This window comes from Pinus tabuliformis, chromosome 2_1, assembly GCF_031772625.1.
Source record: "Pinus tabuliformis cultivar Carrire ecotype Pingquan chromosome 2_1, CPIR1, whole genome shotgun sequence".
Classification (NCBI taxonomy): Eukaryota; Viridiplantae; Streptophyta; class Pinopsida; order Pinales; family Pinaceae; genus Pinus; species Pinus tabuliformis.
Genome location: NC_142299.1, coordinates 508,287,778 through 508,313,979, shown reverse-complemented (window position 1 = coordinate 508,313,979; position 26,202 = coordinate 508,287,778). Strand labels below are relative to the sequence as shown.

At 34.2% G+C, this 26,202-nt stretch overlaps 5 non-coding genes across 5 annotated transcripts; 2 read left to right on the top strand and 3 right to left on the bottom strand.

Annotated features, from left to right (window-relative positions):
• The first annotated feature begins 584 nt into the window (after positions 1-584).
• On the top strand, positions 585-658 carry TRNAR-UCG (transfer RNA arginine (anticodon UCG)). Its single transcript has one exon. It is a non-coding gene; the product is annotated as a tRNA-Arg (tRNA).
• A 1,569-nt stretch (positions 659-2,227) lies between these two features.
• On the bottom strand, positions 2,228-2,300 carry TRNAE-CUC (transfer RNA glutamic acid (anticodon CUC)). The gene has a single exon. It is a non-coding gene; the product is annotated as a tRNA-Glu (tRNA).
• A 5,352-nt stretch (positions 2,301-7,652) lies between these two features.
• Positions 7,653-7,725, bottom strand: TRNAE-CUC (transfer RNA glutamic acid (anticodon CUC)). Its single transcript has one exon. It is a non-coding gene; the product is annotated as a tRNA-Glu (tRNA).
• A 7,613-nt stretch (positions 7,726-15,338) lies between these two features.
• On the top strand, positions 15,339-15,412 carry TRNAR-UCG (transfer RNA arginine (anticodon UCG)). The gene has a single exon. It is a non-coding gene; the product is annotated as a tRNA-Arg (tRNA).
• Positions 15,413-17,151: 1,739 nt separating this feature from the next.
• Positions 17,152-17,224, bottom strand: TRNAE-CUC (transfer RNA glutamic acid (anticodon CUC)). The gene has a single exon. It is a non-coding gene; the product is annotated as a tRNA-Glu (tRNA).
• Positions 17,225-26,202: the final 8,978 nt, after the last annotated feature.

The following is a 26,202-nucleotide window of genomic DNA, read 5'->3' as shown; positions in this document are numbered from 1 at the left end:
GTGAGTGATGTAAATTTTTAAGAAATGTTCATACTTTCAAGTAATTCATACATGCAACAACGATGGAAAGGGTTTTAAAAAATTGAAATTCAAAATACGAAATGATTTACAAAGAGAAGGATGGATTTAAAAATTTAACAAATTGCAATTTAAAAATAGAAAATGATTTACATGGGGAAGGATCTGAGAACAATTTCCAAAGTAAAAGGACAAAAGGTGAGAAAATATAAATTCGCTCTGAGTTTTACATTTTTCGTGAAAGAAATTGAGAGAGGAGGGTTACTCAATTCAATCATTATTTTTACGCATAAAATAATAAAATTGCAAAACCCGCTCCCCTGTAATTACGAGAATCGGATTTTGAAACTGATATTTAATGAAATGATAAATTCATTCCAATTATCTAGTATGCCTGTGTATGGCATGAGAAAGCGGGTCGAAATAACTATACTGCTTTCTCGAGTTGAGTACATGCACTTGGAACGGCAAAAGGAAATAAAATACAATTGCAGGCTGCAGACGCTATTTCTTAATTGCCCTTTTACGAGGAAAATCCTCAGAGTTAAAGAAAGGGAGCTATGATGGACCGCATAGCGCAGTGGATTAGCGCGTTTGACTTCGGATCAAAAGGTCGTGGGTTCGACTCTCACTGTGGTCGTTTGGTTGATCGACCTTCTCAGGTATGCTGAGAATAAACGTCATATGTTAGAAAAATTTTGATAGATTCAAAAACGATGACGAGCATTTTTGTCTTCGAGTAGAAAAATGCTGGGATGCAGATCCTCGGTTCGATCCCGACCTATGGTTGATTAGTTGTGTGATTCTTTTAGGTTTCAAAAATGCTGGTCGATTTGTTGTGTGAATTTGTTAGATTCAAAAATGCTCGGAGCGTAGATCGTGGGTTCGACTCCCACGCTGTGTGTGGTCGATTTATTGTGTAATTTTGTCAGGTTCAAAAATGCTTGGAGCGTAGGTCGCGGGTTCGACTCCCACGCTGTGTGGTCGATTTGTTGTGTGATTTTGTTAGGTTCAAAAATGCTGGGAGCTTAGGTCGTGGGTTCGACTCCCCTAGTGGTCGATTTGTTGTGTGATTTTGTAAGGTTCAAAAATGCTGGGAGCGTAGGTCGTGGGTTCGACTCCCACGTGGTCGATTTGTTGTGTGATTTTGTTAGGTTCAAAAATCCTGGGAGCATAGGTCGTGGGTTAGACAAAATGAATTTGGTTTAATGTGATTTCGTTAAGTTCAGAAACGAAAGAGTCGAGGTGCGATCGTGGACCAGTTGAAGGTCATCTATATCCTTTGTTTCGGTTTTCATCCTTATAAATCTGTTAATTCTGAGCAATTTCAATATGCAAACTGCATTGGAAATTTTTCAATACGCAAAACGAGTTGATTTTCATTGCCGGGTTTCGACCCGGGGCTGTCGTGTAAGAACCGAGAGCATATTAATCAAAATCTGATTCATTGTCATTGCCGGAACTTGAAGCCGGGGCTGTATGTAGGAACCGAGAGCATTCTAATGAAATTCTGATAGATTTCAATACGCCAAAACCAATTAACTTCCGTTGGCGGGACTTGAACCCGGGTTTCATATTCTGATAGATTTCAATACGTAAAAACCTAATGAAACTTCTGATCATATTTTCCAGAATTCCAGTCTGCCTCTTGACTTCATTTTGACAAAGATTTTGGGATATTTGCCTTCTGAGGATTAATTTTCATCTTGGCATTTTTGTCTTTGTCATTAGGGGCATTTTTGGTTAAATTCAGAATTTTAACATCTTGATTTAGATAGTCCCTCCTTTTTGAAGTCTTTGTAGTGCCATGCACTCATAATTTTTGTTTATCTCTAAGATCCATACCATTCTGATTCTGGACAGTAATAGGTTTCTGTATATTTTGCATCAAGGCCTCATGCCTTTGTCTGTATCTGGATTTTTATATTCTCTTAATATAAATCTTAATATAAATCATGAAGCTTTTTCTTTCTGAAAAAAAAAATTTCAATTTCAATAAGCGAAAATCAATAACCTTCCGTTACCGGCACTTGAACCCTGGTCTCTCAGGTGAGACTGAAATTTCAATTTCAATACGCCAAAATCAATAACCTTCAGTCGCCGGCACTTGAAATCAGATCTCTCAGGTGCGTTAGATTTCAATACGAAGCAAAAATCTAATCAAAATTCTAATAGATTTCAGAATTTCAATACGCCAAGATCGGTAAACTTCCGTTGCCGGAACTTGAACCCGGGTCTCTCGGGTGAGAGCCGAGTATCCTAACCAACTAGACTACAACGGAAAAGCCATGTAAACTAAATTAAATAACCATATGGCCAAAATCTGACAAACGAGAAGAACTCCAAACTCGGAGGAAACTGTGCATTGCATTACATTATCCATCTCAATCTCAGTTATTGCTCAAACCATGAGGAGCATATACAGAGATTCGGATTTGGTATGGACGCTGGTTCTCGAAATTGGTAGATCAGAATTTACAATAAAAGATTTTTTCCTCTATGTAATAGGGTATTATACAGCACATGTATAATTTCTTGAAATTTGAGTTACAATATTTTAAAAATATTATTTACAATTTTAAAAATAAATAAAAATATTTTAATGTTAATGAATCCATGAAAGTAATTTTTTCTCGTGGATCTGTCTAATGAACAGTCACAGAGTTTATTTCTTTCTTTAAAGTGGTCAACCTAGAGTTTATTTCTTTCTTTAAAGTGGTCAACCTTCAACATAGATTAGAGAATATATTACTAAAAAAATAGTCACGGAGTTTACTTTTTTAAAGTGGTAATTTACCCATCCAACTTAGAGAACATGCTACCAAAAAAATCTAGTGATATTAAAAATTGGTATGTCTATATAATAGACTCAAATAGCTTTTACTAATATTTCTTAAACCTGCAAATTTATAATTTAGTACATCAAACTAATTTATAATTTCTTAAACCTGCAAATTTATAATTTAGTATATCAAACTAATTTTCATTTTTATTTAAAAAAAAAAAAAACTAAATGAATAACTCTTTTATTAAATAAAAAGATACACTTCTATAATCTAGTACATCAAACAAATTTTCATTCTTACTTTTGAAAAAAAAAAATATATATATATATATATATATATATTTTGAATAACTCCTTTAATAAATAAAAACATACCACCTCTTAAAAAATTACAATATACTTTTTCCAAATTATATTTATATATATAACTATAAAAATGCTTAAGGAATTTAGACTTCTGTGATCCATAGCATTGTTCATAAACTCTTCGGCAAAATCACAAAACCAATCTTTTGTCAACGCATTTCGAACCAACCAATCCGGCTTAGCTTGATTAAATAGAGCGTGCAGAGACTCCAACGGCTATATTGCCAACGGCTAATTTCTTTACCATATGACGATTTATGGTTGAATGGATTGAATATGATTGCTGACACCTTTTTCTGGACCTTTCGGAAATTTTGTATTTTCTTTCCTATATATATATTTTATATATATAGTTGAATATATATTTAGATAGAAGTAAGTTTTTATGTAAAAATTAAAGAAAATCTTAAATATATAGTTAATACGTGGTATTTTAAAAATTATTTTAATTTAGATCATAGATAAAATATTTTAAATTATAAAATAAATGTTTATATATATAATTATAAAATAAAGAATATATATATATATATATGTATATGTAACGGTGTGTTAATTTGTATGAAGTATAATTATTTTTTTTATTGAATTTATCATAGAAGTGGCATATATTTGTAATGGTATGTTAATTTGTATGATGTATAATTATTTTTTATTGAATTGACCAGAGAAGTGACATATATTTGTTTTAGCTCTATAATACATTTTAATGTAAATTTATTTTAATTCATTTTAACTCTATAATTTTTTTGAACATAAATATATTGTTAACTTTTAATTTATAATTTATTTACCAACATAAATTCATCTTAATTTCGGATCTACCAAGGGTTGAGAGTGATCAAATTTCTAGAGATGCAAACCTCTTTTTGAGTGCAAAACTTGAAAAAATATTTGCACATAGAGAGATTTGATTCCTCTCTACACTTAGTGCATCTGATGTTAAGATGGATCCACACTAGTTCTTAATAATATAATTTATATTTATATAAATTTCACATCTCTATATATACAAATATTCTTATTGTTTATTTTATTAAAACCATGATAATATGTAGATTTTTTTGGTAAGTTGTCTTTGTATTGCAATATAAAATATTTACATCACTTTGGAATAATTATTGCATTTGGCCTGCCACCTTAGAAATTGGATAAGAGGTAGTAAAGTAGACATTCATGCACTTGCAAATTTAGAGGAGAGTCCATGAAAAACAATGACCAAATCCAGTTGTTGCCCCACTTAGGGAGATACCAGCAATAAGAGACCAAAATAGCAACCTTGTTGAACTGCAGGGTCTGGGCGAATAAGAAAATTAAACTAAGCATAGAAATAAAGGAAAGTATAACTATAGCCGGGTTGGCTAGAGAAACCAAAGTTGAGAGAGCACTGCATGGAATAGAGTATTATGAGGATAGAGAAGTATATCGATTGATTAGTTGTTCCTCAAACTTTCATTGTGCAAGAACCAAAGAGATAGATGGTGAACCCATCTCAAATAGAGGAAGTTGGCCTTCCACAAGCATAAGGTCTCAAATTTCATCTAACATGTGCAAAAGATTAGTCTGGGATTGCTTCCTATTCACCAAAATTTTTCCAAGTAGCAACCTGACATGCCAATATAAATCAATAGTTTGCAAGTAATGATTATGATGGCCACAAGAATTACCTATATCTGGAACCTAAGGATTAATGGCTACCATGACATCAGAATCAAGAGTGACTTGTCGTTCATGGTGGATTTCTTCCTCCACCAAATGAATTCCCTCTTGTATGTTTGGTGGCATGCTGGCATGAAAGCTACGAGCTGAGGATTTTTCCCAAAAGCATTCTCTAAAACATCCTAAAGCTCCATGACCTCCATTGTCACTGCTACAGTGAAATCTTTGTTCCCTCATGGCCGCTAGAGGCATCAAAACAGCGCCCAAACTCGAAATGATGTGAGAGGAGAGCTACATGAAGTGGCCATGAAAGAGGAAAACCATTACAAATTGCTATTTAGGTTGCATTAGCGTGGAACGAGGGACCATGCCTTCCCCTTCTAAAAAATTCAACAACATAAAGGGAAAAATAGTCAGCAGGGATAGGAGACAACGCACGTAGGGAACCAAGTGAGATTCGAAGCACATGGTGAGTAAAGACAAGAGTTGGAGGAAGCGATGAAGGAGAGTGTTGGGATAAACTACCAGCCTAAAACAAATTGCATGGTGTGGAGTAAAAAGGCATTGGTATAAGTTTTCCAAGGGGAACCGATCTCCCATCTTAGGATGTAATACTTCTTAAATTCTCCTCAAAGGAGATACATGTGCAAGAGGTGGGTGTAGGAGGGCATAAGCCCCACCCCAATTTATTTCAATGTTTTCCACCCCCATCGGGGTACTGATATCATGAGCAATTATATCCTGGAATTCATATTTTAATGAGGAAGGGAGGAAGGAAGACCAAGAAGAGTGGTTGAACATAGAGAGTGTAGCACAACCTTCATCAACTAATTGATCTGCAAATCAATTAGTATGTGAGGGAATGGCAGTAGAAATTCGATGAAGGAGTTTTTTAATGAGATTCAGGGTGCTTTCCAGTCTCCATCTTTTAGCGATTTTTAGAGAGTATCTATAGAGGAGATCAATAATCAAGGGGAAAAGAATATGAGAGTCCCCTTTAAGGCTCAGGTGAGAGAAAATAAGAGTGGAGGAAATTTTTTGTATCAAGAGCTTTGAGTTCTACTACATTATTGCTATTGTGGCCAATGTAACCAAAATATACATGAATAATGTCTAATGTGTATGAGCAAAAGATTCCTCTGTAACGTGCAGGACTAGGGTTTCCCTTGGAGACACCATCGAAGTTTAGTTTGATAAAATTGGGAGGAAGACCATTACAAAGGAGATGAGAGAGTTGATGTGGGAGGGGGAGATGAGAGTTGAGCATGTGAAGAGGAAATATTAAGAGTAGTGGGAATAAGTGCATCACAATCTTGGAATTCGTATTCTAAGGCTAACAAATTGGAGATAAGGATGGTTTATTAGAGATTATGAAGAAAGGTTTCACAAAGAGAGAGGTAGACAACAAAAATACGGCTCTGGGAGTTCAGGACTTGAAAAACTGCCAAAAATAGTAAATTTTACTAAAAATTAGGAAACTGAAAGAAAATAGTGTTTGGGGTCTAAGTGGAATAGGCGGATGGCCACAAATATCCATCCAGATCACTTCCAAGACTGGATTCTGAAGAAAACCTCATTTTCCCTCATTTAAAAAAAGTGTGACAAAAACTTCTAATCATTTTTATATCATGCAACAAAATTGTCTAGTATTAGAGCAATTGACACTGTGAAATTACATGCCATGGAAAAGCCAAAGCTTCCATCAATTTTGAATACCAATTGAATCATCATTTTGAATTGTGACTTGGAGATAACCCTGAGAGGCATTGTTCCATAGTATACCAAACATATTTCAGGGATATTTTTTTAATGAAATATAAGATTGAAAAGGACAATAAAATTAGCCTACACACCTACATTATGCAAACTTCTGGAATTTTAGAAACTTAAAATGTAGTCATTGTCCACAACTCACGGTCATGTAGAATATTAGGTTGTAGTACGGAATTTGAAGATTTAAGTTGATGTAAAATCTAAAATAAAAATGATGCAAATTTTAAAGAATTTACAGAGGCAAACTGTAGCAAGGAGTCAGTTATGTAATTTTTTAAGAAATGTTCATACTTTCAAGTAATTCATACTGCAGTAGAGATTGAAAGGGTTTTAAAAATTTGAAATTCAAAATAGGAAATGATTTACAAAGAGAAGGATCGATTTAAAATTTTAACAATTTGAAATTTAAAACTAGAAAATGATCTACATAGAGAAGGTTCTGAGAACAATTTCCAAAGTAAAAGGACAAAAGGTGAGAAAAATATAAATTTGCTCTCAGTTTACAGGGTTACGCATGAAATAATAAAATTGCAAAACCCACTCCAGTTGAAGGTCATCTATATCCTTTGTTTCGGTTTTCATCCTTATAAATCTGTTAATTCTGATAAATTTCAATATGCAAACTGCATTGGAAATTTTTCAATACGTAAAACGAGTTGATTTTCATTGTCGGGTTTCAACCCGGGGCTGTCGTCTAAGAACCGAGAGCATATTCATCAAAATCTGATTCATTGCCGTTGCCGGAACTTAAAGCCGGGGCTGTCTGTAGGAACCGAGAGCATTATAATGAAGTTCTGATAGATTTTAATACGCCAAAACCAATTAACTTCCGTTGGCGGGACTTGAACCCGGGTTTCATTCTGATAGATTTCAATACGTAAAAACCTAATGAAAATTCTAATAGATTTCAGAATTTCAATTTCGATACGCCAAAATCCATAACCTTCCGTTGCCGGTCCCTCGGGTGCGTTAGATTTCAATACGCAAAAATCTAATAAAAATTCTAATAGATTTCAGAATTTCAATTTCAATCCGCCAAAATTGGTAAAACTTCCGTTGCCGGGACTTGAACCCGGGTCTCTCGGGTGAGAGCCGAGTATCCTAACCAACTAGACTACAACGGAAAAGCCAAGAAAACCCAATTAAATAACCATATGGCCAAAATCTGACAAACGAGAAAATTCCAAACTCGCAGGAAAGTGTGCATTGCATTACATTATCAATCTCAATCTCAGTTATCGCTCAAACCATGAGAAGCATATACAGAGATTCGGATTTGGTATGGACGCTGGTTCTCGAAATTGGTAGATCAAAATTTAAAATAAATTTAACCTCGTTAATTTACGATAAAAGATTTTTTCCTCTATGTAATAGGGTATGAATAATTTTTTGAAATTAATGTGTATATAACGGCACATGTATTATTTCTTGAAATTTGATTTATAATATTTTAAAAATATTATTTATAATATTAAATAATAAATAAAAATATTTTAATGTCAATGAATCCATCTCAAGTAATTTTTTCTAGTGGATTTGTCTAATATAACAGTGACACAGTTTATTTCTTTAAAGTGGTCCATAGATTAGAGAATATATCACCAAAAAATAGTTCCGGAGTTTATTTCTTTAAAGTGGTAATTTTTCGAAAAAAAACAGCATAGATTTATATTAAGGAAATATAAAAAACCTTCATACATATAGCTGCAGATACAGTAGATAGAGAAACCCCCTGAGATTTAGAAATGAAACTCATATACATATCGTCTGGAGACCACCATAACAGAAACTAGAATAGATAAACCTATATATCACCTCAAAATGGCCCACAAGGCCCGAAATTGTCCCAAAACAGACCCAGAACCAAAAAGAAAAAGTCCACATATCCACATATTGATTACAATATATACTACCCATAAAAAGGAATAGACAGATCAACCAAATAGCAAAAGACCAAATATTGAAAAGGAGATACGAGCAAAATGAAAAGAAAAGAATAAAAACGAAGCTAAAAAAATCTTCAGCGAATCGCTGCGCCTTGCATAGATTGGCATTCAGGCATCCTGGCAAAAAAAATTTCTACTGAAAATTAGTATGGTCGATATAATAGACTTAAATACTTTTCAATTATAATTTCTTAAACCTGCAAATATATATTTTAAATAACTCTTTTGGTAAATAAAAACATTCCACTTCTATAATTTAGTACATCAAACTAATTTTCACTTACATTAAAAAAAAATAAAAATAAAAACACATATTTTGAATAACTCTTTAGTAAATAAAAACATACCACTTCTAAAATATCTTAAGACACTAAAAAACTACAATATATTTTTTCCAAATTATATTTATACATATAGCTTTAAAAATGCTTTCCAGACCAACAATAGAATTAATTAAAAATAAATAAAAAATAATAAGCCCCCTGAACTACAACTAACTTCTTATTACCATGAATCGTGATTTTAATTTCTTTACCATATGACAATTTATGGTTGAAGGGATTGAATATGATTGCAGACACCTTTTTCTGGACCATTCGGAAATTTTGTATTTTCTTGCCTATTAGTTTATATATATATATATATATATATATATTAGTTATATATATATAGTTGAATATATATTTAGATAAAAGTAAATTTTTATGAAAAAATTAAAGGAAAATCTTAAATATATAGTTAATATGTGGTATTTAAAAATTATTTCAATTTAGATTATAAATAAAATATTTTAAATTATAAATAAAATTATAAAATAAAGAATATATATATATATATATATATATAAAATATGTATGTTAATTTGTAAGATGTATAATTATTTTTTTATTAAATTTATTAGAGAAGTCGCATATATTTGTGATAGTATGTTAATTTGTATGATGTATAATTATTTTTTATTAAATTGACAAGAGAAGTGACATATATTTGTTTTAGTTTTACAATACAATGTAAATTTATTTTAATTCTATAATTCTTTTGAACATAAATCTATTTTTAATTTTTGATTTATAATTTATTTACCAACATAAATTTATCTTAACTTCGGATCTACCACTCTTTTTGAGTGCAAAACTTGAGAAAATATTTGCACATAGAGAGATTTGATTCCTCTCTGCACTGAGTGCATCTGATGTTAAGATGGATTCACACTAGTTCTTAATAATATAATCTATATTTATATAAATTTCACATCTCTATATGTACAAATATTATTATTTTTTATTTTATTAAAACCATGATAATATGTAGATTTTTTTGGTAAGTTGTCTTTGTATAGCAATATAAAATATTTACATCACTTTGGAATAATTATTGCATTTGGCCGGCCACCTTGGAAACTGGATAAGAGGTAGTAAAGTAGACATTCATGCACTTGCAAATTTAGAGGAGAGTCCATGAAAACAATGACCAAATCAAGTTGTTGCCCCACTCAAGGGGATACTAGCAATAAGAGACCAAAATAGCAACCTTGTTGAACTGCAGGGTCTAGGCTAATAAGAAAATTAAACTAAGCATAGAAACAAAGGAAAGTATAACTATAGCCGGGCTGGCTAGAGAAACCAAAGTTGAGAGAGCACTGCATGGAATAGAGTGTTATGAGGATAGAGAAGTATATCGGTTGATTAGTTGTTCCTCAAACTTTCATTGTGCAGGAACCAAAGAGATAGATGGTGAACCCATTTCAAATAGAGGCAGTTGGCCTTCCACAAGCATAAGGTCTCAAATTCCATCTAACATGTGCAAAAGATTAGTCTGGGATTGTTTTCTATTCACCAAAAATTTTCCAAGTAGCAACCTGACATGCTAATATAAATCAATAGTATGCAAGTAATGATTATGATGGCCACAAGAATTACCTATATCTGGAACCTAAGGAGTAATGGCTACCATGACATCAGAATCAAGAGTGACTTGTCGTTCGTGGTGGATTTCTTCCTCCACCAAATGAATTTCATGTTGTATGTTTGGTGGCATGCTGGCATGAAAGTTACGAGTTGAGAATTTTGCCCGAAGGCATGCTCTAAAACATCCTAAAGCTCCATGACCTCCATTGTCACTACTACAGTGAGATCTTTATTCCCTCGTGGCCACTAGACACATCAAAACATCACACAAACTCGAAATGATGTGAGAGGAGAGCTACATGAAGTGGCCATGAAAGAGGAAAATCATTACAAATTGCTATTTAGGTTGCATTAGCGTGGAACAAGGGACCATGCCTTCCCCTTCCAAAAAATTCAACAACATAAAGGGAAAAATAGTCAGCAGGGATAGGAGACAACATACCTAGGGAACCAAGTGAGATTCCAAGCACATGGTGAGTAAATACAAGAGTTGGAGGAAGCGATGAAGGAGAGTGTTGGGATAAAACTACCAGCCTAAAACAAATTGCATGTTGTGGAGTAAAAAGGCATTGGTATAAGTTTTCCAAGGGGAACTGATCTCCCATCTTAGGATGTAATACTTCTTAAATTCTCCTCAAAGGAGATACATGAGTAAGAGGTGGATGTAGGAGGGCATAAGCCCCACCCCAATTTATTTCAATGTCTTCCACCCCCATCTGGGTACTGATATCATGAGCAATTATATCCTGGAATTCCTATTTTAATGAGGAAGGGGGGGGGGAAGACCAAGAAGAGTGGTTGAACATAGAGAGTGTAGCACAACCTTCATCAACTAATTGATCTGTAAATCAATTAGTCGATCTGTGGATATGTGAGGGAATGGCAGTAGAAATTCGATGAAGGAGTTTTAATGAGATTTAGGGTGCTTTCCAATCTCCATCTTTTAGCGATTTTTAGAGAGGAGTATCTATAGAGGAGATCGGTAATGAAGGAGAAAAGAATATGAGAGTCCCCTTTAAGGCTTAGGTGAGAGAAATTAAGAATGGAGGAAATTTTTTGTATCAAGAGCTTTGAGTTCTACTACATTATTGCTATTGTGGCCAATGTAACCAAAATATACATGAATAATGTCTAATGTGTATGAGCAAAAGATTCCTCTGTAACCTGCAGGACTAGGGTTTCCCTTGGAGGCACCATCGAAGTTTAGTTTGATAAAATTGGGAGGAGAGGAAGACCATTATGAAGGGGAGGAGAGAGTTGATGTGGGAGGGGGAGATGAGAGTTGGGCATGTGAAGAGGAAATATTAAGAGTAGTGGGAATAAGTGCATCACAATCTTGGAATTCATATTCTAAGGCTAACAAATTGGAGATAAGGATGGTTTATTGGAGATTATGAAGAAAGGTTTCCCAAAGAGAGAGGCAGACAACAAAAATACGGCTTTGGGAGTTCAGGATTTGAAAAACTGCCAAAAATAGTAAATTGTACTAAAAATTAAGAAACTAAAAGAAAATAGTGTTGGGGGTCTAAGTGGAATAGGCAGATGGCCACAAATATCCACCTGGATCACTTCTAAAACTGGATTGTAAAGAAAACTTCATTTTCCCTCATTTAAAAGAGTGTGACAAAAACTTCTAATCATTTTTACATCATGCAACAAAATTGTCTAGAATTAGAATAATTGATACTATGACATTACATGCCATGGAAAAGCCCAAACTTCCATCAATTTTGAATACCAATTGAATCATCATTTTGAACTGTGAGTTGGGGATAACCATGAGAAGCATTGTTCCATCATATACAAAATATATTTCATGCATATTTTTTAAATCAAATATAAGATTGAAAAGGACAATAAAATTAGCCTACACATCCATACATTATGCAAACTTCTGGAATTTTAGAAACTTTATGGAGTCATTGTCCACAACTCACGGTCATGTAGAAGATTAGGTTTTAGTACGGAATTTGAAGATTTAAGTTGATGTAAAATCTAAAATAAAAATGATGCAAATTTTAAAGAATTCAGAGAGGCAAACTGCAGCAAGGAGTTAGTTATGTAATTTTTTAAGAAATGTTCATACTTTCAAGTAATTCATACTGCAGTAGAGATTGAAAGGGTTTTAAAAATTTGAAATTCAAAATAGGAAATGATTTACAAAGAAAACGATCGATTTAAAATTTTAACAAATTGAAATTTAAAACTAGAAAATGATCTACACAAAGAAGGTTCTGAGAACAATTTCGAAAGTAAAAGGACAAAAGGTGAGAAAAATATAAATTTGCTCTCAGTTTTACAGGGTTACTCAATTCAATGATTTTTTTACGCATGAAATGAGAATGGAGAATGTAAAATATTATGTGATTGTGAATGGAATTCCCTCGGCTTTTTTCCAAGCAGAGAGAGGACTCCGACAGGGATGTCCCCTTTCCCCACTGCTGTTCATTCTGGTGATGAACTCTCTTAGTCTTCAGATAAACAAAGTAGTCAAGGATAAGAGATATCGTCCGGTTAAGATCTGTAAGAACATCTCCATTTCACATAATCTTTTTGTCGATGATGTTCTCATCTTTGCTATGCTCTGCAGGGCCTCCTAGGTTTGCATAAACGATATCCTTTCAAGATTCCAAAAAGCTACAGGTCTGTTTATAAATAAGGAAAAATCTTCTTTGTTTCACAATGATGTGAATATGGAAATTGTTCATTGGATATCAGAACTGATGGGCATAGCTCCTTTTTCAATTCAACAAGGGTTCAAATACCTGGGCTTTACTTTAAAGGCAAAAGGCTACTCAAAAAGGGATTGGCAATGGCTACTGGATAGGTTTTATAAGAAGATTGCAGGGTGGGAATATAAATTCCTCTCTCTAGCTGGCAGACTTATTTTAGCTCAGGCTGTCCTATGCCAACTTTCAGTCTACTGGGCTCACATTTTCTATCTTCCCAGCAGTATTATAAAACAGATGAACAGGTTGGTTGCAAACTTCCTATGGGGAGGTCACGCATATCAGAGCAAAATTCATCTTGTCAAGATGGCCTCTATTTCAAAACCAAAAAGGATGGGTGGATGGGGTTTGATAGACATTCGCACCTTTGGAAATGCCCTTCTCTGCAAGTCTCTCTATAGAGGAATATACGGTGACGGGCCATGGAGCAAGATTGTAAGAACAAAATATCTAAAGGGAAAGAGCATAGATTTTTGGTACAGGAAGCGGTCTTTTGGCACTAGAAGCGGCTCGATGATATGGCAAAGCCTGAGAAAAGTCCATCCTTTTTTCATAAAAAACTTTCGCTGGACCCTTTATTCTGGATCTAATATTTTTATTGCTTTTGATTCTATTTCATCTGGCCGGGGTTTCTCATTCCCCCATCCACTGTTATGCAATCTTCATAGGCTGGGAGTTTTTACGTGGGATAAGTTGATAAAAGAATGGTCTAGCTCTTCTCCGGCTGGAAGGATGGGGAGGAGTTGCATTTACCCCATTCGATGCTTCCTCTTTGGATGATGGTAAAAGCGAGACTTGATAGTTTGGGGATCACCCGAACGGGTACAAAAGATAGTCTGGTATGGTCTCTCCATAAACCTGTGAGCGTAAAGAACATTTATGCTGATATGATTTCCGTTATTGCTGGAAGTCCTCCTCCGCATTTCCCTCTCTGTTTTTGGAAAGCTGCATGCCCGCTGAAGATGATTATTTTCTCTTGGCTGCTATTTGGGAACAAAAATCTCACATGGGAGATTCTTCAAAGGAGAAGCTGGCAGGGTCCAAGTAGATGTTCCATGTGCCTCAATGACTCGGAAACAAATTTGCATATGTTCTTTCAGTGCCCCTCGTCCCTTATAATCTGGTATGATTTGTCTACATATTTTGTTTTCCCTCACATCATTTTTTCTTCTGTTCAGGAAGGTTTTATTTGGTGGAGTAGACAATCCTCATCTTGGAGATCGCTGTTCATTATCACATGCTGGTATCTGTGGAACTGGAGGAACGCACACATTTTCCAAGACTCTAAGGAACCTCTCCAGGCTATTCTTCAGCGTATATTGGCTTGCTATGATTCCTATCATCAGAATACCACTATGTCAAACATGTTTGCCATATGATGCTGCGGGGTTGTGGTCCTGCATGAGGTTTTATCCCTCCAGATTGTCAGTATCTTATTTGTTGGATCCTCTTCACCAAGGCTGGGCGTATCTGCCCCCTCTTTCTTATATGTTTTTGTATGAATCTGTATATGGTACAGCCTCGTCAAGTTTTGACACGTCTCTGTCAAGCTTTTTTTGAACATCTGGTCTTGTAGATGTATAGTATATGTCATTTCTCTCTTTTATGTGTGTTTAGATCTGGTCTTTCTGACATCTATTTTTTTGCTAAGGATGATAGGCATATATTGCCTCTATGGATAATCTGTATGCTTTTTATGAAAGAGAGTCTGGGCATATCCATGCCTTATCAGTATCTCGAATTATGTATTGATGATCTTTATATACTCTTAATGTAAAGCTATGCTGCTTTTTTTTTCTATGAAAAAATTGCAAAACCCGCTCCCCTGTAATTACGAGAATTGGATTTTCAAACTGATATTTAATGAAATGGTAAATTCAGTCCAATTATCTAGTATGCCTGTGTATATGGCATGAGAAACCGGGTCGCGATAATTATACTGCTTTCTCGAGTTTGATTACATGCACTTGGAACGGCAAAAGGAAATAAAATACAATTGCAGGCTGCAGACGCAATTTCTTAATTGCCCTTTTACGAGGAAAATCCTCAGAGTTAAAGAAAGGGAGCTATGATGTTGTCTGTCGTCACTTCAGTATAGCACACCGTCTCCACAGGAATCCACTAGTATCATCGAAAATTGTTTTTCTGCAACCTGGACCGCATAGCGCAGTGGATTAGCGCGTTTGACTTCGGATCAAAAGGTCGTGGGTTCGACTCCCACTGTGGTCGTTTGGTTGTGTGACCTTCTCAGGTATGCTAGCATAAAGGTCGTATGTTGGGAAAATTTTGTTAGATTCAAAAATGATGACGAGCATTTTTGTCTTCGGAGTAGAAAAATGCTGGGATGCAGATCCTGGGTTCGACCCCCACCTATGGTCGATCAGTTGTGTGATTCTTTTAGGTTCAAAAATGCTGGTCGATTAGTTGTGTGATTCTTTTAGGTTTCAAAAATGCTGGTCGATTTGTTGTGTGATTTTGGTCGATTAGTTGTGTGATTCTTTTAGGTTTCAAAAATGCTGGTCGATTTGTTGTGTGATTTTGTTAGCTTTCAAAAATGCTGGTCGATTTGTTGTCTGATTCTTTTAGGTTCAAAAATGTTGGTCGATTTGTTGTCTGAATTTGTTAGGTTCCAAAATGCTCGGGGCGTAGGTCGTGGGTTCGACTCCCACGCTGTGTGTGGTCGATTTGTTGTGTGATTTTGTTAGGTTCAAAAATGCTTGGAGCGTAGGTCGCGGGTTCGGCTCCCACGCTGTGTGGGGTCGATTTGTCGTGTGATTTTGTTAGGTTCAAAAACACTGGGAGCATAGGTAGTGGGTTAGAAAAAATGAAATTTGTTTTATGTGATTTCGTTAGGTTCCAAAATGCTGAGAGCATTTTGTCTTTGAGTAGAAGAAACGAAAGAGTCGGGGTGCGTTCGTGGACCAGTTGGAGGTCATCCATATCGTTTGTTTCGGTTTTCATCCTCATAAATCTGTTAATTCTGATAAATTTCAATATCCAAACTGCATTGGAAAATTTTCAATACGTAAAACGAATTGATTTTCATTGCCGGGTTTCAACCCGGAGCATCGTGTAAAAACCGAGAGCATATTGATGAAAATCTGGTTCATTGCCTTCGCGGGAACTTGAAGCCGGGGCTGTCTGTAGGAACCGAGAGCATACTAATGAAATTCTGATAGATTTCAATACGCCAAAACCAATTAACTTCCGTTGGCGGGACTTGAACCAAGGAAAATTTTAAGGATGGAAAATTTTCTGGAAGTTTAAAACATTGTCGAATCTCACTAATCCCTAATATGCAAATTATAAATGTTTATTGATATATTTGTAAAATTAATCAAATTTATAATTATTTTATATATAGTCTCTCTATAATGTTGGCGATTTTTAAGGTAAAATAATTTTATATTCTAAAATTTGGCCGAATCGTCTTTTATAAAATTGGAAATTGGCGAATCTTTTTTGTGGAAAAATCATGGAAAATTAGCCCACTGGGCGAACATTAGCCCCTAAAATTTTCCATTAGTCTTGAACCCTGGTCTCATATTCTGATAGATTTCAATACGCAAAAATCTAATGAAAATTCCGTTGGCGGGACTTGAACCCGGGTCTCATATTCTGATAGATTTCAATACGCAAAAATCTAATGAAAATTCTGATAGATTTCAGAATTTCAATTTCAATACGCCAAAATCAATTACCTTCCGTTGCCGGGACTTGAACCCGGGTCTCTCAGGTGAGATTGAAATTTCAATTTCAGTACGCCAAAATCAATTACCTTTAGTTGCCGGAACTTGAAACCAGATCTCTCAGATGAGATAGATTTCAGTACGCCAAAATCAATTACCTTCAGTTGCCGGAACTTGAAACCAGATCTCTCAGGTGAGATGGATTTCAAAACGCAAAAATTTAATAAAACTTCTGATAGATTTCAGAATCTCAATTTCAATACTCCAAAATTAATTAATTTCCGTTGCCGGGACTTGAACCCGGGTCTCTCGGGTGAGAGCCGAGTATCCTAACCAACTAGACTACAACGGAGAGGTTGTCTACTTGCTACTATGGAAAGAAAATTAACTAATCCTATGACCAAAATCTGACAAAAAAAAACAAGAACTTCGAACTCCGACGAAACTGTGCATTGCTTTATATTATCAATCTCAGTTATTGCTTAAACCATGAGAAGCGATATAGAGATTCGGATTTGGTATGGACATTGGTTCCCGAAATTGGTACATCATAATTTAAAATGAATTTAAGCCGGTTAATTCATAATAAAAGATTTTTTCCTCGAGTATGTATAACTTTTTTGAAATCAATGCGTATATAACGGCATAGGTATATGTATAATTTCTTGAAATTTGATTTATAGTATTTCTAGAACATTGTTTATAATTTTAAATAATAAATAAAAATATTTTAATGTTGATAAGTTAATGACATAAATAAAAATATTTTAATGTTGATAAGTTAATTTGATTTATAGTATTTCTACAACATTGTTTATAATTTTAAATAATAAATAAAAATATTTTAATGTTGATAGGTTAATGACATAAATAAAAATATTTTAATGTTGATAAGTTAATGGGAATTACTTTTTTCTGGTAAATCCGTCTGAAACCATATTTTTGTAAATATAACAGAGTTTATTTCTTTGTTTCATATTTTTGTAAACATAACAGAGTTTATTTCTTTAACATTTAATACAAGTTAGAGAATATATCACCCAAAAAACAATCAATGAATTTATTTCTTTAAAATGGTAATTAATCAACAAAGGTTAGAGAATATACCACCAAAAAATATAGTCATCTTAAAGATGGGTGTGGTCCATGTAATTATTGATATTTCTTTAGAGTGGTCAATCTTTAATAAGGTTAGAGAATATACCACCAAAAAAAATTAGTGACAGAGTTTATTTCCTTAAAGTGGTAATTGAACAACGCAGGTAGAGAATATACCACCAAACAAATCTAATGATATTAAGGATTGGTGTGGTCCATGTAACTTTAATATTTCTTTAAAGTGGTCAATGTTCAACACAGGTTAGAGAATATACCACCAAAAAAAACAAGAGTTTATTTCTTTAAAGTAGTAATTGTAACTATTGATATTTCTTTAAAGTGGTCAACCTTTAATAAGGTTAGAGAATATACCACAAAAAAAAATAGTGACGGAGTTTATTTCTTTAAAGTGGTAATTCACCAACACAGGTTAGAGAATATACCACTCAACAAATCTAATGATATTAAGGATTGGTGTGGTCTATGTAACTTTAATATTTCTTTAAAATGGTCAATGTTTAACATGTATACCACCAAAAAAACAAGAGTTTATTTCTTTGAAGTAGTAATTGACCAACATAAATTAAAGAATATACCACCAAAAAAATGTAACGTTATTAAAGATTGATATAGTCCATGTAACTTTAATATTTCTTTAAAGTGGTCCACATTCAACACATGTTAGAGAATATACCACCAAAAAAATCTAGTGATATTAAAGATTGATGTAGTCCATATAACTTTAATAGACAAAATATACCATAAAAAAATCTAGTGATATTAATAATTGATGTAGTCCATATAACTTTAATAAACTTAAATACCTTTTGATTATGATTTCTTAAACTCACAAATTTATAATTTAATAATCAATCTAATTTTCATTTTTACCCCAAAAAAAACCTAAACAATCTAGAGCTCTTTTAGTAAATAAAAACATACCACTTCTAAAATAACTTTGGACATCAAGAAACTACAAGATATTTTTTCCAAATTATATTTATATATAGCTATAAAACTGCTTTCAAAACAAAGAATATAATTATTTAAAAAAAAATAAGTCCCATGAACCACAACCAACTTCTTATTACCACGAATCGTGATTTTAATTTCTTTACCATATGACAATTTATGGTTGAATGGATTGAATATGATTTGCAAACACCTTTTTCTGGACCATTCGGAAATTTTTTATTTTCTTGCTTATTAGTTATACATATATTTTCTTGTTGAATATTAGTTATACATATATATATTTGAATATATATTTTGATAGAAGCTATATATTAATTGAGGACTAGCTATTCAAAAAACGAATAGTCCAAAGAAGGTCATACTCGGTGAGCACCTGGGTGGAGTAGGTCCCTTGAGAGACAATGATGATGGTGTCTATAAATCATTGGTTTCGCCAACATTGTGCTCTGAAGAGAAGTTACATATATTTGTAATGGTGTGTTAACTTGTATGATGTATAATTATTTTTTATTGAATTAAAAAGAAAAGTGGCATATATTTGTTTTAGTTTTACTATACATTTCAATATAAATTTATCTTAACTCCATGATACATTTTAATGTAAATCCATTTTAATTCATCTTAATTCCATAATTCTTTTGAACATAAATCTATTTTTAACTTCCAATTTATAATTTATTTACTAACATAAATTCATTTACGGTAGTTCTTAATAATATAATTTATATTTATATAAATTTCACATCTCTATATATACAAATATTCTTATTTTTTATTTTATTAAAACCATCATAATATATAGTTTTTTTGTAAGTTGTCTTTGTATTGCAATATAAAATATTTACATCAGTTTGGAATAATTATTGTATTTGGCTTGCCACCTTGGAAACTGGATCAGAGGTAGTAAAGTAGACATTCATGCACTTGCAAATTTAGAGGAGAGTCCATGAAAAACAATGACCAAATCCAGTTGTTGCCCCTCTCAGGGGAATACCAGCTATAAGAGACCAAAATAGCAACCTTGTTGAACTGCAGAGTCTTGGCTAATAAGAAAATTAAACTAAGCATAGAAATAAAGGAAAGTATAACTATAGCCCTAAGGGTTGGCTAGAGAAACCAAACTTGAGAGAGAGTGCATGGAATAGAGTATTATGAGGATAGAGTAGTATACCAGTTGATTAGTTGAACCCATCTCTAATAGAGGCATTTGGCCTTCCACAACCATAAGGTCTCAAATTTCATCTAACATGTGCAGAAGATTAGTTTGGGATTGTTTTATATTCATCTTTTCCAAGTAGCAACTTGAAATGCTGATATAAATCAATAGTATGCAAGTAATGGCTATGATGGCCATAGGAATTACCTATATTTGGAACCTAAGGAGTAACGGTTGACATGACATCAAAATCAAGAGTGACTTGTCGTTCATGGTGTATTTCTTCCTCCACCAAATGAATTTTCTCTTGTATGTTTGGTGACATGCTGGCATCAAAGCTACGGGCTGAGGATTTTGCCCGAAGGCATGCTCTAAAATATCCTAAAGCACCATGAACTCCATTGTCACGGCTACAGTGAGCTCTTTGTTCCTTCATGGCCACTAGAGGCATCAAAACAACAAACAAACTCAAAATGATGTGAGAGGAGAGCTACATGAAGTGGCCATGAAAGAGGAAAACCATTACAAATTGTTAGTTAGGTTGCATTAGCGTGGAACGAGGGACCATGCCTTCCCCTTCTAAAAAATTCAACAACATAAAGGGGAAAATAGTCAACAGGGATAGGAGACAACGCACCTAGGAAACCAAGTGAGAGTCCAAGCACATGGTGAGTAAAGACAAGAGTTGGAGGAAGCGATGAAGGAGAGTGTTGGGGTAAAACTACCAACCTAAAAAAAAGTGTATGTTGTGGAGTAAATAGGCATTGGTATAAGTTTTCCAAGGGGAACTGACCTCCCATCCTAGGATGTAAGACTTCTAAAATTCTCCTCAAAGGAGATACATGTGCAAGAGGTGGATGTGGGAGGGAATAAGCCCCACCCCCATTTATTTCAATGCTTTCCACCCCCATCGGGGTACTGATATCATGAGGAATTATATCCTGGAATTCCTATTTTAATGAGGAAGGGGGGAAGGAAGACCAAGAAGAGTGGTTGAACATAGAGAGTGTAGCACAACCTTCATCAACTAATTGATCTTCAAATCAATTAGCCGATATGTGGATATGTGAGGGAATGGCAATAGAAATTCAATGAAGGAATTTTTTAATGAGATTCAGGGTGCTTTCCAGTCTCCATCTTTTAGCAATTTTTAGAGAGGAGTATCTATAGATGAGATCAATAATCAAGGGAAAAAGAATATGGGATTCCCCTTTAAGGATTAGGTGAGAGAAATTAAGAGTGGAGGAATTTTTTGTATCAAGAGCTTTGAGTTCTACTACATTATTGCTATTGTGGCCAATGTAACCAAAATACAGATGAATAATGTATGATGTGTATGAGCAAAAGATTCCTCTATAGCCTGCAGGACTAGGGTTTCTAATGGAGGCACCATCGAAGTTTAGTTTGATAAGATTGGGAGGAGAGGAAGACCATTACGAAGGGGAGGAGAGAGTTGATGTGGGAGAGGGGGATGTGAGTTGGGCATGGGAAGAGGGAATATTAAGAGTAGTGGGAATAAGTGCATCACAATCTTGGAATTCATATTCTAAGGCTAAGAAATTGGAGATAAGGATGGTTTCTTAGAGATTATGAAGAAAGGTTTCCCAAAGAGAGAGGCAGACAACAAAAATACTAGTCGAGTCAAATGGAGAGAACTTGGTATTTTAGACTCAAAAGTATGTTTAGCTCTTTTTCCCCTCACCTTGAGTTGACAACTTTAATGATTAAATATCCATTAGAATGGAGAGAAAATGTGAAGGGAAAACCTGAAGAGAAGATTGTTTCAAATAATTTTAGTAGCAGGGGTATGAAATTTCTTGTCAATAGATCATGTGTTTGAATCACTTTCAAAGAAGCCTTGAGACAACCAACAATGATGGTAATTTCTGAGCTTTATTGAGAATTGTTGAGTTGAAATCGAAACTGATCATTTTGAAGAGAACCAAGACTCCACTTAGCCATGGAATTATGTACCATCTTCAGGATGTATTCAAACCATTTCCCAACTTGAATGTGAATTAGTTAGTAAGGATTTTGCAATGAAAACAAATGATATAATGCTAATCATCTATCCTCTATTAGTTTGAGTGTCATTGCCATGAGGTATTTGAGGATTATGAGAAAGATTATTACTATATTCTTTTCAGCTCAAAATATTGAAGCAAAATATTTGTGGTACATACAAAAATAAGGGTTCCTCAACATGCAAAAGCCCATATAAACAAGGTGAAATGAAGCCATATTGATGGGTAATAAATATGAACCAATAATTTGATAGTGGTATATTTCAAAGTTGATGATGATGTTGTGTTAAAAAAATGGAGGAAAATCTCCTTGTTGATTTTCAATATGAACCACACCCCCTTTTCATTGATGTCAAAGGGGGAGATAAGCAGAGGTGAGGAGAAATCACGGAGAAATGCTTCTCAGTTTAAAAGGGGGAGGACAAATGCGTTGCAATCAATGCCAAAGGGAGAGATTGTTGGAAAATTTGGCATTCATGGCAAAGGGTCAATTGATGTATGCACCCCACAATTGAAGTTGATGGTGTGCTTATTATGATTGTGTTGATGGTATGTTGCAAAGGGTTGTTGATTATGTTTCTTGTCAGAGGTATGGACACCAATATGCTTGCAGATGTTTTATGTGTAATAATGATTTGAACATTGATTGTGTAAATATAATTAAAGCTTGATTACACTGGTTTGATTAAAGACTTATTAGAGGTGCTTAAAATGTTGTGATGCAAGAGGACTTTGGCATTTGTAATCATTAAAGTTAGCTTATGATTTATGTTGTTTGAATATTTCGAAATTCATATTATGTGTTTTAATATTCAAAAGTTGAAATATTTTGGAAATGAAGAGATGACTTTGGAATGAAAAGAGGAAAAATTTTCACTCCATATTCCTGCATGGAATACTAATAGCCTACAAACTATCTTTATAAAAGATGTGCTTTTGGAAGAAAAAGACAGTTGGTGAGATTATGAGTTAAAAGAGTTGTTGTGAGACATTTTTAGAGAGTTATCTCGCATAAAAGGATAGAGGAAGAAGAGCAGATGTGAATCTAATCAAAGAAAGAGAAGGCATAGACAAAGAGATGGAGGTATGTAGAAATAAAGATCAGGTAAACTAACACATTGTTTATTTTATGTATCAGGGGATTATGGTCTCATTTCAGGTAGTATCCTGAAAACAAATAGGTTGGAGCTTGTTTCAATGGATGTAGAAGCTTCCAAGCAAGTTGTATCTTGCAGAAAAAATTGAGGTTGGAGCCTCTTGTAGGTAGAATCATGTATAAAATTAATGTAAAAGAGGGAGTATGATCTTCCCAACAAGTTGTAGCTTGAAAAAGAGTAGAGAGATTGGAACCTCCAAAATCTTATGTAATAGTGGAAGTAGGACCTTTCCTTTGCATCATGACAACAAGTTCATGGTTTTCTCCCTTTATGGGTTTCGACTTATATCTGGTGTCCATATGTGTTGGTATTATGTGTTGATGTTTATGTTGTCATGGAATGTTGTTTACATATTAAGTTTTTTATTTTTATCATTTCATGTTTCTCGTTAAATAAGTCAAATAAATATTGAAAACAAATTTAACAGAAATCGATGTCCATGAATGCACTATATTGATTCACCTCCCCCTCTCAGTATAGTCAAGTTTCCATCACCAAGGTTTCCCTTAGAGGCACCATCAAAGTATATTTGATAAAATTGAGAGGATGGGAAGACCATTGTGAGGGGGAGGAGAGATTCAATGTGGGAGGGGGAGATGACAGTTGGGCATGGGAAGAGGGCACATTAAGAATAGTGAGAATAGGTGCATCATAATCTTGGAATTTCTAGCCTAATTCTAACCAATTGGAGATAAAGATGGTTTATTTGAGATAAGAAAGGTTTTCCAAAGAGAGAGGTAGGAGTATTGAGGGTTGTGGAAGATACCTTGATTGCATTCTTTCTAGAAAAACCAGAGCATAAATCCAGGTGTAGCACTCCAAGCTCTATTGAGAATGGGATTGCAGAATGGGGAAAGAGGTCGATCACTGATAAAGTCCAAGTGGCAAGACTCATGTTGGAAAGTTTGTCTAAAGAGATTGAAGAATTGGTTCCATTTATCATGGGCTAGTGATAGGAGTTTAAAAAAAAGTTCGCAATTTTCTTCGTTGGCTTGGCATAAGAAACAGAGTGAGAGACCAACATGACCCATAGAGAGAATCGTATCCCAATTTAATGTTTTTATAGTGAGGAGAAGACATAGAAAATAAAGTTATCTTGGACCAAAACTTCTACCACCATATTTTGGACCGTACCTATTGATTCAAAGTGTGAGTGTGAATAGTCACTAGGAAGTAAGTTTCTGGTGAAAGAACCCTGTGGTCTATATCCCTAATGAAGTTTGTCCAAATCTTTAGACTAGTGGATTTATTAATGTAGAAACATCTCCTTGAAATGTTCAAGAGCTTGGGCTAATAAGGGGATGTCCCATGAGGAGGGATATTATTGTTTGTTTTTCAAGACCTTCTAATTTGATAATTATTTCTAATGATTTTTTAGTTAAATCATTTTGAATTCACATTCATCATTAAGAAATTACACATAATATCTCAAAAGTAGAGCAAATAATGTCAGTAGGTGTTAGAAAATCAGAAAGGAAAAAAAAATTATCTTGATAATTACTTGTGATTTATTTGTCTTATTATTATCTTCTTTTATGTCTTCTTATATCTTCTTATCATCAAGCAACAACCAAAACATAAGTGCATGAATATTAAAACAATGAGGACACAAGATGTAGGCTCTCATCAGGGGCAAAACCCCTCTCCTAGGGGAAAACCCAAAAATTATCTTCTTCTTCAAGAACCAAATCAAAAGAGACAACCAAGGCCCTTTGACCAAGACAAATACATCCTTCAATCCACCAAGTAAACCTCCCAAGAAATTCCTTACAAGATGACAAAAATCTTCTTCTAGTCAACAAAAGTCAACCCTCTTCAATCCTACATCAATCACATGTTTCGGCCTCCTACATCAAAATTTCGACCTCTACTGTAGACTTGCAATTTTTGTCCCTTCTACAACTTCATAATCTTCACAAATGTGGAATAGAAACAAGAGAAAATGATATTCTTTCCTTCTTCAAGGTTTATCTTCCTTCTTCAAGCCTTTTTCTTCTCCTTTTCTTTCCTTCACACTTCCTTGGATTGCAGATCGAACTTCTTTTCTTGGATGCCACAATAGGTCGAAGTCATAGTTGATATATAGTGGTTCTGTGAGGTTGAGATCCCTTCATGAGGCCGACTTGACAATTCTTGAGGCTGACTTGGTGGAGGAGGCATAAATTACATTTTTGACACAAAAATAAATTTCTTCTTTGATACAATAAGCCCAAGAAGAGTCTAATACAAGATGACAAGGACAATGACTCATGACACAAACCCTAGAAGCACACAATGGGTGCTTTGACCTAGAAATATAATAAATTGAGCATGAAACCAATGCTTATAAAATAATAATTTTCTTTTATTTTACAATATTTTTTCTTTTTCTTTCTTTTTGCAAATACATAATAATTACATCATGTCATGAGCTAGACAACAATTATGAAGACCAATACTAGTTACATTTTCAACACTCCCTCTTAACTAGGGAGGTATTAATAATTGTTCAATCAGTACAAGGTTGACCTCAATTTGAAGTGTTCCAAGAAGAGTACAACAACATATGCAATGTTAGATACCATCAAGCCAAAAAATTGCCAAGGTATCAATCAAGTGTCATCAAGGCTACCTGCCAAGACACTAACTCAACAGGGACTACAATGTCATCAAGGAAACTTGCCAATATATGTACCATCAGGCTACAACCCTGATATCAATCCAACAGGATATAGATACCATCTAGGCCTCCATGTCAAGATACCAACCCTCATAGGGATCTAGGTATCATCAAGGTCAAACACTAAAACAAAGCTCTTTAAGACCAAGATACCCTCCCACACTGGGACCTGGACATCATCAAGGCCAAACTATAACTAAGATCTCAATACCAACTAGGCTAAGATGTCCTCCCAAGTACCATCATATGAGCACGCATACT